The sequence below is a fragment of the Lynx rufus genome, unplaced genomic scaffold, assembly GCF_022079265.1.
Source record: "Lynx rufus isolate CCGP_SWC_20201006 ecotype Redwood Valley unplaced genomic scaffold, mLynRuf1.p SCAF_7, whole genome shotgun sequence".
In the NCBI taxonomy this organism is placed as follows: Eukaryota; Metazoa; Chordata; class Mammalia; order Carnivora; family Felidae; genus Lynx; species Lynx rufus.
The window spans coordinates 55313735-55326628 of NW_025814889.1; the positions used below are offsets into that span (position 1 = coordinate 55313735).

The 12894-nt window shown below is 38.9% G+C and overlaps 1 pseudogene; it reads right to left on the minus strand.

The window, feature by feature from the left end:
* Positions 1-299: 299 nt before the first annotated feature.
* Positions 300-12411, minus strand: LOC124501870 (60S ribosomal protein L7a-like; annotated as a pseudogene).
* Between the last annotated feature and the right edge of the window lie 483 nt (positions 12412-12894).

Genomic DNA, 12894 nt, shown 5'->3' on the forward strand with positions numbered 1-12894 from the left:
AGCCATGGTGGAGGGAGCAGGACCTCCCGCTGGTAAAGCACCAGCTTCACACCCAAAGCAGAGCTCGAGTTCAACCCATGCAGAACTCAAGTTCATGAACTCATGAGATCGTGACCTGAGCCAAAGTCAGCTTAACTGACTGAGCCACCCAGGTGCCCCTAAAATATTTAAATTAAAGAATTCACATGGTTCCCAACTCAAGTTAATAGAATAAGCTATACTGTATTAATTTAATTTACCTTTTTTTTAAGAGAACTTTTAAATTAACTTTTATGTACAGAAAACTCAACAGCACACAATTAGCCCAGTTTTGTGGGTAGTTCTTCAGCCTTTGCCTTTTCCAACTTGGCAATGCAAACCACAAACTTTGGACCCAGCATGTTGCCTCCCCAGTGATGGCAGATCTTATCAGATCTGTCATTGTAATTGGTCCTGATAGCTTCTACCAGCTTAGCCTGAGCTCCTTTGTCTTCCGGGTTAACCTGTGTGAAGACAACAGTGGTGCAGGTCTTCCTGTGGATGCGAGGCCCCAACCTGGTCTTCCTCTTGATGATGCAGTAGGGATCCCCCATCTTACCACACAGGGCAGGCACGAAGACACACAGCTTAATGGGATCCACATCATGTGCAATCACTACCAGCTGAGCCTTCTTGTTTTCCATCAAGGTGGTGACAGTATTAACCCCAGCTCAAAGGACAGATGGCAGCTTTCTTCACAGCCCAGGTCAGCACTCTCTGCTTCTTCTCTTGCTTTATCTCTGGTCTGTATTTGTGGACTAGCTTAAGCAGCTGAGTACCTGTTTTGCATTCCAAGGCCTGGGGGAACTGGTTAATCATGGGAGGCACTTTTAGACATATATAGAGAAGAGTCCTTTGTCACTGTAGCTGGATGCAGTGGATTCATTGGACAAAGTGGGCGAGGTCTCTTTTGGGCTAGATGTCCTGACCAATGCCAAAATTCTTAGGCCTTTTCTCAAATAGGGGATTGATCACTTTCTTGGCCTCCTGCTTCTTCAGACAGCAGGGACCAAGGCTGTCTTCTTCCCCCTAGCCTTGTTTCCTTTGGCATCTTGGATGGTAGAGGAGAGCTCTTTATTTATCTTTTTTTTTTTTTAACGTTTTATTTATTTTTGAGACAGGGAGAGACAGAGCATGAACAGGGGAGGGTCAGAGAGAGGGAGACACAGAATCTGAAACAGGCTCTAGGCTCCAAGCTGTCCCGCACAGAGCCCGATGCAGGGCTCGAACTCACGGACCGCGAGATCATGACCTGACCTGAAGTCGGCCGCTTAACCGACTGAGCCACCCAGGCGCTAATATTTATCTTTTTTTTTTTTTTTTTTTTTAAATTTTTTTTCAACGTTTATTTATTTTTGGGACAGAGAGAGACAGAGCATGAACGGGGGAGGGGCAGAGAGAGAGGGAGACACAGAATCGGAAACAGGCTCCAGGCTCTGAGCCATCAGCCCAGAGCCTGACGCGGGGCTCGAACTCACGGACCGCGAGATCGTGACCTGGCTGAAGTCGGACGCCCAACCGACTGCGCCACCCAGGCGCCCCTCCTATTTATCTTTTTTAAAGTAAGCTGTAGGTCCAATGTGGGGCTTGAACTCATAACCCTGAGATCAAGAGTCATATGCTCTACTGATGAGCCAGCCAGGCACTCCAGAATAAGCTATATTTAAAGAAGACTAGCTTCTATTCCTGTTTTTTTTTTTTCCACCCTATATTCCATATTGTATAGCCTAGTGGTAAGTATTTAAAGATTTTTGTGATTCATTTTTCTACTGGTGTTTTAATATAAGTATGTATGTGTAAGACAGTAGTTCCACTTGTGGTGAGTATAGCATAATGTATAGAGAGTTGAATCACTATGTTGTACACCTGAAACTAATATAACATTGTATGTCAACTATACTCAAATTAAAAAAAATTTTTAAGCATATATATATGAATATATATACACATATAAATGAATATATATACTTAAATACACATGCACACACACGTATATATCCTGTTTTTAAATAATGTACTCTAGGTTTTTCTCTAATTCAATTGTTCTTGTTCAATCATATTACTTGCATAATCCATAGAAATGCATGGAGATATTTCTCACTTTTTTTTTCACTCAACAGAGTACTCCATTATGTGAAGATATATTATTTAAACAACTAGTCCCATTTTGTTGGACATTTGACTTGTTTCTAGTATTTTGATATTACAAACGATGTTGCAATGAATAATCCTGGCAAATGCATTTTTTTTGTTTTTGTTTTTGATAGTGTACCTTTGGTATTTGTTTCTAAAAGTAAGCTTTCTGGATTAAAGGTTAAAAGATTTTTGTTTTTTTCCTAATCTCAATGGGTAGTGCCTGAGGTGTGTAACAATTGCCATGGTCATGGCAAGGATGGGCTTCTCAAGGCATTAGTGCCCATGGCAGTGCAATAGTAGGTTAATAAATGATATCACTTTATTTTTTAATGCCCCTTATTTATTTTTAAAGTTTATTTATTTATTTTGAGAGAGAGAGAGAGCATGAGTCAGGTAGGGGCAGAGAGAAAGGGAGAGTTCTGATGCAGGGCTTGAACTCGTGAACCATGACATCATGACCTGAGCTGAAATCAAGAGTTGAATGCTTAACTGACTGAGTCACCCAGGTACCCCAAAATGATATCACCTTTAAATACACCCCCTCCCCCACACACTATATTCAACTTTTATAAAATATCATCCTTTAAACAGTAATTTGGGAATACTTTTGTCATTTCCTAAGATGAGGGATAATTGCTGTTTTCAAAAAAAAACATTAAAATTATTTTTCCAGAAATATAAGAATGTTCTCAGTGATTGTTATTCTACTTCCCTGACAAAAACTAGAAAACAAAGTATAAACTTCAATCTGAGTATAATTTCTGGGATTTATGTGGCTCGATAGTTTTTGTGCTGCAATTCCTTTTTATGTTTGTATGTCAGGGAAAAGTCAGAAAAAGCCAGTGTTGAGAGGAGTTGAATTAATTACTGTGACTTACAGGAGACAGACAGGGAACGTGACAGTCTTTGGTGGGCCTCCAGGACAAAACTGACAAAACTGCCATTTTCACATGTAGAACTTTCCATGTGGTCCTTGCCAACTTGGAAAACCTAAGAGATGGTGCTCTCTGCATTTTCCAGTATCTAAAGATGCTCTATCTAGATCTCACATGATGTATAGCCCATATAAAGAGCCTTGTCCTATTATTTTGGACTTGCCATTCAGAGTCATCCAGTATTATATTCTAAGGATAAGGAAGTGCTCTTTTCTTTCCTTTCATGAAAGCATGACTATCGCTGAAAATAGTGAAGCAACAATCTGACTCGACTCTCCAGTGCGTAGAACGAACATAAATAATAAAAACTAACCTTTACTGATAAACATGTAATGGACATAATGCTAGTTAAGCTCTTTTCATGGGTATTTCACCTCATTTTCAAAAAGGCCTATCAACGTTTTGGAGTTACAAAACTGAGGGTCTAGTGTCAAGCATCTTTTTATTTATCTATTTATATTTTTATTTTTAAGTAAGCTTCACTCCCAGCACAGAGCCCACCATGGGACTTGAACTCACAAAACTGCGATCAAGTTCTGAGCTGCAGTCAAGAGTCAGATGCTTAACTGATTGAGCCACCCAGATGCCCCAAGCATCTTTTCCAATACTGTACAGCTGATAATGTGGTAGAATGTTGATTGAGTTAAGAATCCATAGTTTTCGTCAAGAGACCATACCACTTGCTAATGTGGGCTCTCTGGAGCTGCTAAAAGGAAATGTCTGGTATTACTTCTAATCATTTATGCCCTGTTGATGGAAATGGATCCAAGTACACAGGAAAGTGATATAAGAATATATATATGTATACGCACACATATGTACATGTATACGTATATACCTGTATACATATATGGTCTGAGCATACCTATATATACTGTTATTATTAAATGCAAATGTGCAATTGTATACACAAATTAGTTATACAAATTACAATTATTATATAATTCCTCAAGTTTTTCTGGATTTGGAAATAATAACAATATATGTAAAAATGTTTGAAACAGTGCCTGATGCATAAAAAAACAAAATGATTTTAGTGATCAGAACCACGTGTAGATAATCTTTGAAGCATTTTCAAGGTGGTCAGTTTTGAAGTTTGGCAAGGACCCAGGTAGTTGCCTGGGATGGGGTGGAAAGAAATATAGGTGGAAAGAAAAGAAAGCAGAAAGAAACAAGCTATGCATTTATACAATGAAAGTTTGATTTCCTGTATAGAGTTTAGCACTCTGTGAAGTGGGAGATCACATTGCTTGGTGTATGATGGAGGCTTTGAAAGTTTAGCTATGATAGCAGTGACTGTGGAATCCCCCTGCAAGTTTACCATTCAAACAATGCTGTCCTGAATTTTTTTAACTTATTTATTTTATTTATGATTATGATTATGATTATTATTTTGAGAGAGAGAGCGCATAAGTGAGCGAGGGGCAGAGAGACATGGGGAGAGAGAGAGAGAGAGAGAGAGTAAAGCGGGGCTCACCTGAAGTGGGGCTCAAGCTCACAAACCGTGAGATCATGACTTGAGCCAAAGTTGTATGCTTAAGACTTAGCCACCCAGGTGCTCCTGGTATACTGAATTTTGCTTGATTTTATCCCATTGATAACTTCCTGGGAAACGTAAGAACCTGATAGATGTAGATAGGTATTGAGATGTCCCCTTTGAAAGCTACACCCCTAACATAGTATATCTGTCACCTTTTTGTTCTCCAGGATTAAAAGTTTTGGGGCAGAGTCTCATGGGGAGGTGAAATGGACATAATGATCATTATACCTTTCTATGGTTCTTAGACTTTAGGCCTGAAAACTCAGAATACCTTTGCGTTCCCAGATATTGAGGAAAAAAGTGAGCTCAAATTACAACCGATCTGGGTTAAATAATTAACATAGAACATCTGCTAGTCATTTTAGAATTCAACATGTTTGGACATTTTATTAGAGCAATGCTTTTCCCAAATATTCTATTTTGATGGCTCAGAATGTTTTCTCCTGTATTTTTGCATCCTTGCCACCAGATGGCAGTAACAACCCATTTATTAATTTCTCCCCCTTTTCTTCTCCCTTGCTTTTCCTCCCTCTCCTACTCTTTCCTCCACCACCTCCTTTCTACTGATCACCATTCTTCTGACTAATGTTATTCGAGAAGTGAATCAATCAATGGCTCTAAGTTAAAAGTGATGGCTAAAATTTCCACTGTATTTCCTATGACAAATAAGCATGCTAGACTCATAGTTCCCTAGTGCCAAAAAGGTGGGAAGGGACACCTGGGTGGCTTGCTCGGTTAAGCATCTGACTCTTGGTTTTTAGCTCAGGACATGATCTCACAGTTCCTGAGTTTCAGCCCCGTGTCAGACTCTGCACTAATTGTGTGGGGCCTGATTGGGATTCTCTCTCTCCCTGCCCTGCACACGTACTCTCTCTCAAAATAAATAAATTAAAAAAAAAGGGGGGGGGTGGGAAAATGTCCATTTGGCAAGCAATGGTAAATAACATGATCTTGTGTGGAAGTTGAAATGCCCTTAAATAATAAGTGCCTCTAGTAAGTAATAAAACACTACCTTGGATTGTATGTATGAGAAGTATATATAAAACTATGTGTGTGTGTGTGTGTGTGTGTGTGTATGTGTGTGTGAGTGAGCAAGTTCTTAAAGCGTGTGTGTGAGAGCATGAGCAAGTTCTTTTGGGGTTGCGGTGTAGGTTGTATACAAATGACTTCGAGAATCACTTGTCATAACAACCCTGTCACATCCTAGGCATGACTCCATTAAAGATGAGAAAGTGAGGTTATCCAGAGGTGAAGTGAGACCTTACATGACCCTGGTCTCTATTCCACTTAATCATCACTTCCCTTATTCAGTTTGCTTAAATATGATATATTTTCTCTCTCAGATATTTTCTCCAGGAAGAAGTTTCTTGTTCAACTATCTTGGTTTCATAAGTACATGTTTCAGTTTGGGAAGAAAAATTGTTGTGTGACTTTTTTTCCACTTCTTTTTTTTTTTTTTCAACGTTTATTTATTTTTGGGACAGAGAGAGACAGAGCATGAACGGGCGAGGGGCAGAGAGAGAGGGAGACACAGAATCGGAAACAGGCTCCAGGCTCTGAGCCATCAGCCCAGAGCCCGACGTGGGGCTCGAACTCACGGACCGCGAGATCGTGACCTGGCTGAAGTCCGACGCTCAACCGACTGCGCCACCCAGGCGCCCCTCCACTTCTTAAAAATAGCTATAAAAACCTTCTAAAGCTTGGAAGAAAGTAAAAAAAAAAAAAAAAAAAAAAACTAATAATTGTGCTGAACCAAAGGCTGCTTGGACATAGTTCTTTAGATTTGTCTTGAAGAGACTGTTTTTAATTCTTTGTTTTTTAAAGTTTATTTTATATATTTTGAGAGAGAGTGAGTGAGCAGGGGAGAAGCATAGAGACAGAAGGAGAGAGAAAATTCCAAGCAGGCTCCACACTCTCAGTGCAGAGCCCAACTCAGGGCTCTATCTCACAAACTGAGTTCATGACCTGAGCAGAAATCAAGCATTGGATGCTTAACTGACTGAGTCACCCAGGTGCCCCTTGATGAGACTGCTTTTAAACCAAACATGCACACTCAAAATTTAAAGGGAAATAGCTTGAAATGGATGGTTTTTTTTATCCATTGTATTTTTAGTTAGTGAGGTTTATCTGGACCCTTTTCAATAGCTTAAAATGATTAGCTGATATGATTTTAGCTGAAGCACAGAAAAGTAATTCTCAGGGTGTCTTTAGTGATTAAGGATGACAGATTATGGAACATAGGTTTTATTAGTGAGATACAATTATCTTTAACATTATAATCTATAGGTCTAGCTTTGATATGTGTATGTTCACATACCATATTCATAGATGTGGGCATGTTTTTTACCCTCATATATAAAATGAGGATAATAATGCCCATATGGGGATTCAGTGTGATAAAGCCCATGAAGTGTGGCTATGCATACAATATTCAACCAAGAAGTGTGCTCTCTCTTTCTCAATCTACCCCCAGGATAACTGTATACAGATTCTAGTTTACATTGTAAAGAGGCAAAGCTTTTACACATTTGTTGCTCCCAGAAGTTCACTCGGTAAATATTCACTTCAATGTCTCCCTTTGGTTTGGGAATTTTTTTAAGTTTATTTATTTATTTTGAGAGAGACAGAGACAGCACAAGTAGGGGGGTGCGCAGAGAGAGAAACTGAGAGACAGAGAATCCCAAGCAGCCTCGTGCTGCCAGCACAGAGATTGACTTGGGGCTTGAAGTCACAAAACTGAGAGATCATGACCTGAGGCGAAACCGAGAGCCAGAGGCTTAACCAACTGAGCCACACAGGTGTCCCTGGAATTTTTCTAATGGCAATCTAATGAGGAAAATAATTTTTTGTTCTTTTTTATTTTAGATTTTTAAAAAAGTGTTTTATTTATTTTTCAGAGAGAGAGAGAGAGAGAGAGAGTGTGAGAGGGGAGGGGCAGAGAGAGAGAATGAGACACAGAATCCTAAGCAGGCTCCAGGCTCTGAGCTGTCAGCACAGAGCCTGATGGGGGGCTCGAACTCACGGACCAAGAGACCATGACCTGACCCGAAGTTGGACACTTAACTGGCTGAAGCACCCAGGTGCCCCAAGAATGTTTTATTATTATGCCAATCACAGCACTTAAAGCATCCCTCGGCGTCTACCTCCTGAGCCCACCCTCAGCACTGGACTACATTTATGGAGGAAGGAAGAATAGAAGCAGATGGGACTAAAGAAATTAATTTTCTTTTCTTAACTAAACAAGGAACAATGCTACTAGTTAGAGTAAATTAGTGAAGATTAAATAAGGTAATTAACAGGTGCTTTGAAATGCTCTGTGTTGCTAGAACGTCAGAAGGACTTAAGAGTATACCTTAATACAGAAAGTTTTCTAAATGCCTATGTCTTAGAGGGGCCTACAATAGTTGTCTCTGCTGAAGAGCTTCAAACTCTATCACATATTTCCGTGAGCTGTGAATCTGGTTTCATAGCCCTTAGCTTCTGGAATGGCACAGACTTCTAAAGGCAGGCAAAGGCCTCAGTTCCTCCTACAGTTTCAGCACTGACTGATTGATATTTTATTTCTGAATAGCTTTAAACTTTATTTTTGAAATAGAAGACAATGTTCCCATGGAATCTTGGCATTTTAAAGAAATAATTTCTGTTTTAAAACCTTGCTCAGGGACATTTGAGGTATTAGGAACTCAAAAACCACATGGCAGTTTGGCAAACCTACGTGACCAAATTGTATTTGTTTAATGAAAGCCTTGGGTTGCCTTATTCTAAAATGTTGAGTGCTTAATGCTTCTGGACCTTAACATGGTGAAGTTGGAAAACTTTCCATTTGGGGAGGAGTGATTATTCCTGATACAGGAATTTGCCTTTGTAGCAGGTCTTCCCTTTTACCCAGGAGTTTTCAATGTGAAGATAGAATGAATGATAACCTCCCATCATTCTTAGAGAAGTGCTGAAATCCAGTGACGGAACCAAAGGGCAGTACCTTCGGATTGATGCATAAGCATTTTGTTTTACAATATAAATTGTATGTACTGGTTGAACTTTTGTCTTTGCAGAGCCAGAGATTTTTCCCCTCTAAATTTTATTTATTTATTTATTTATTTGTTTGTTTGTTTGTTTAATAATCTCTACTCTCAGAGTGGGGCTTGAACTCATGACCTCAAGATCAAGAGTCACATGCTCTACCAACTGAGTCAGCCAGGCACCCGTTTTCTCCCTAAATTTAGATTTAGACTGCCTAAAGCCTGAAAAATACTGTTTCAGAGAGATGTACAGATGCTTCCTCTCCTCCATTTCCACACCCCCTCCACAAGAATTTCCTCCCAGAGATGGGAAGTTGAGACTGTGTTTTCATTGAGCAATGCAAAGCCTAAGTGTCACTTCGTTTGAGGAGGTAACTGGGCTCAGTGGAAAGGACCTGAATACACAAGACTGATATCAAGGAGCTTTACCACCTATGTTTTCTTCTAGTTTTATGCTTTCAGGTCTTATGTTCAAGTCTTTAATCCATTTTGAGTTGATATTTGTGTATGGTGTAAGCCAGTGATCTAGTCTGCCTTCCCTGCTGGCTGGTTTTTTTTTTTTTTTTTTTTTGCAAGTAGCTGTCTGGTTTTACCAAGACCATTTATTGAAGAGACTGCCTTTTCTCCATTGTGTATTCTTGGCTCCTTTGTTATAAATTAATTGACCAAAGAGGCATGCGCTATGTTTGTTTGTTTATACTTAAACTGCAACCACTTTCTCCTACTTTAAGAATCCTGGTTCTCATGAACACAGTAGATAAATAAATTAAAATTTTCCATAATTGCACTATTATTTTATTCCGTGTTACAAACATTAGTCTTGAAATAACCATACTAAAATCACTATGATTTAAAATAACTGAGAACTGTTGAAGTGTTTTTTTTGAATATGTTCTACACATTATACCCAATTTTTTTTATAACTTACTGCCTAGCTTAAATATAGAAGAATTATGCAGTACACTCTCTTCCCTCATTCCTCTCTTAGTGTCAGTTCTACAATTAATTAAGTATATGTTCAGTACTCATCATCAGTCTTCATGTTGATAATTCTTTACTCGTTTGGGTTGTGTAAAATACATTTTGTATTTAAAAAAAATTTTTTTAAGTAGGCTTACATCCAGTGTGGAGCCCAACACAGGGCTTAAACTCATGACCTTAAGATCAAGGGGTGCCTGGGTGGCTCAGTTGGTTAGGTGTTCAACTTCTGCTCAGGTCATGATCTCACAGCTCATGAGTTCAAGCCCCACCTTGGGCTCTGCGCTGACAGCTCAGAGCCTGGAGACTGCTTTGGATTCTGGGTCTCCCTCTCTCTCTCTGTCCCTCCCATACTTGTGCTCTCTCTCAAAAATAAATACTTTTTAAAAATTACACACAAAAAAAAGATCAAGACCTGAGCTGAGATCAAGAGTGGGATGCTCAGGGCACCTGGGTGGCTCAGTCAATTAAGTGTCTGACTTAATTGAGCTTCTGACTCTTGATTTTGGCTCAGTTCATGATCCCTGGGATGTGGGATCAGGTCCTGTGTTGGGCTCCTTGCTGAGTGTGGACCCTGCATGAGATTTTCTATCTCTCTCTCTCCCTCTGCCCCTCTCCCCAACTTGCACATACATGGGCTCTCTCTCTCTCTCTCTCTCTCAAATTAAAAAAAAAACTGATGATAATCTAATTTTCTTTCCCTTAGTCATTCCCTCTATCTCTCTTTTACATTGGTGGTTTCTGTTGACATAAAATAAACTATACACATTTAAAAGGTATATGCTAAGCAGAACTATTCTAGCTCCAAGATTCCCTCCCCTTATTGGTGTACATACCCTATAATCCCCTCTATGGATTGAATGTGTCCCCACAAAATTCATATGCTGATGTTCTAATCGCTCATGTGATATTTGAAGATGGGGCCTTCGGGAGTAATTAGGGTAGATTAGATCATAAGGATGAGGACCTCATGATGGGATTAGTAGTCTTGTAAGAAGAGGAAAAGAGAGAGACAAAAGACCAATGAGGACATAGCAAAAGACAGCCATCTGCAAGCCAGGAGAGAGCTCTCACCAAGAACCAAATCAGTCTATATCTTTTTCTGGAAATACTAAGCCTCCAGAAGTGTGAGAAAATAAATATTTGTTGTTTAAGCTTAGTCTATGGTATTTTATTATGAGAGCCCAGCTGACTAGTATACTTTCCTTTGAGTAAGGGCGGGATCTGTAAATACAATGGGACCATCACTCCTGTGATTAGGTTATCTTGAGTAAGATTCTGTCAGAGCACGCTGGAGAGAGGTTCTCCTGTTTGCTTTAATAACGTAAGTATGAAGTAAGCTTCCATGTTGTGAAAGGGCAACATAGCTGGAACCTGAGAGCAGCTTCTAGGAGCTGAGAGAACCCCTAGTTAACAGTCAGAAACAAAATGTAGACATTAGTTCTGCAACCACAAGATGAGAGTCCTGAGACTTGGAGTCTCGTATGAGAGACATCACGACCTTGGCAGACACCTTGATCTCAGCCTGGTGAGATACTGACCCAGTTAACCATACTTGGACTCCTGACCTACAGAAATGGTGAGATAATGAATTTGTATTGTTGTAGCTACTAGATTTGTGATAATTTATTATGCAGCAATAGAAAACTAATATAGAGTAAAATATAATAAATTTCAACATATACAAATGTGAGAAACCATAAGTAAAATAAAGATAATGAACATATTCATCACTCCCTTAAATTCCCTATGCACTTTTGTAACCCATCCTTCCAACCCTGTCCCAGACTGTCCTATTCCCAGGCAAGCACTGATCTGCTTTCTGTGACTGTAAATTAGTTTGTATTTTCTAAGCTTTTTAATAAACGGAATCATACAATATGTACTCCTTTTTCTTGGGACTGTTTCACTCAGTGTAATCACTAAAATTTTTTTTAATATTTATTTATTTATTTATTTATTTATTTATATTTTATTTTTAATTTTTTAAATGTTTATTTTTGAGAGAGAGAGACAGAGCATGAGCAGGGGAGGAGCAGAGAGAGAGGGAGTCACAGTATCTGAAATAGGCTCTGAGCTGTCAGCACAGAGCCCGACGCAGGACTCGAACTCACAAACCGTGAGATCATGACCTGAGCTGAAGCTGGACTCTCAACCGACTGAACCACACACGCGGCCCTAAAAAATTTTTTTTAATGTTTATTTATTTTTGAGAGAGACAGAGACAGAGTGTGAGCAGGGAAGGGGCAGAGAGAGAGGGAGACACAGAATCCGAAGCAGGCTCTGGGCTCTGAACTGTCAGCACAGAGCCGGACGTGGAGTTTTAACTCACAAGTTGTGAGATCATGTCCTGAGCTGAAGTTGGATACTTAACCGACTGAGCCACCCAGGCACCCCATCAGTGTAATCATTTTAAGATTTATACATGTCATGTAGTATAACAACAGTTCATACCATTTTATGGCCGAGTGGTATTCAGTCGTATAGTATTTACCACAATTTATTCATTCATTCAACTGCTAATGCACATTTAGGTTGTTAGTAGTTCTTCACTATTACACATAAAGTTGCTGTGAATATTTATGTATATGCTTTTGCTTGGATATATGCTTTTATTTCTTTTGGGTAAATACCTGGGAGTGGAATGCCTTGATTATATGAAAGATGTATGTTTAACTGAAAACGATTGTTAAACTTATTTTCCAAGGTAGATGTGCCACTTTACCTCCATAGCAGCAGTATATGAACATTCTAGTTGCTCCACATCCTTGCCAACATGTAACATGGTCAGTTTAACAACTTTTAGATAGTTTAATAGATGCGTATTAAGTATACACATCTCAAAAATAAGATGTGAGATGCATTGCATCTCATTGCAGTTTTAATATCCATGTCCCTAATGGACAGTAATGTTGAAAATCCTTTTATGTGCATCTGTATATCTTATTTGGTAAAGTCTGTTTAAATACTTTGTCCATATTTGAATTGGTTTTTTTATATTCTTATTATGGAGCTTTGAGAGTTGTTAATATCTGGGTACAAATCCTTTATGTAATTTGCAAATATTTTCTTCTAGTCTGTGGCTTATCTTTTCATTCCATCAAGAGGATCTTTCAAAGAACGGAAGTTTTTAATTTTGATAAGGTACAATTTATCAATTTGTTCTGTGTATTGTGCATTTGGTGTCAAATATTAATAAACTGTTGCCTAAGTTAAAGTCGCAAAAGTTTTTTTTTTTAATTTTTTTAACCTTTATTTATTTTTGAGA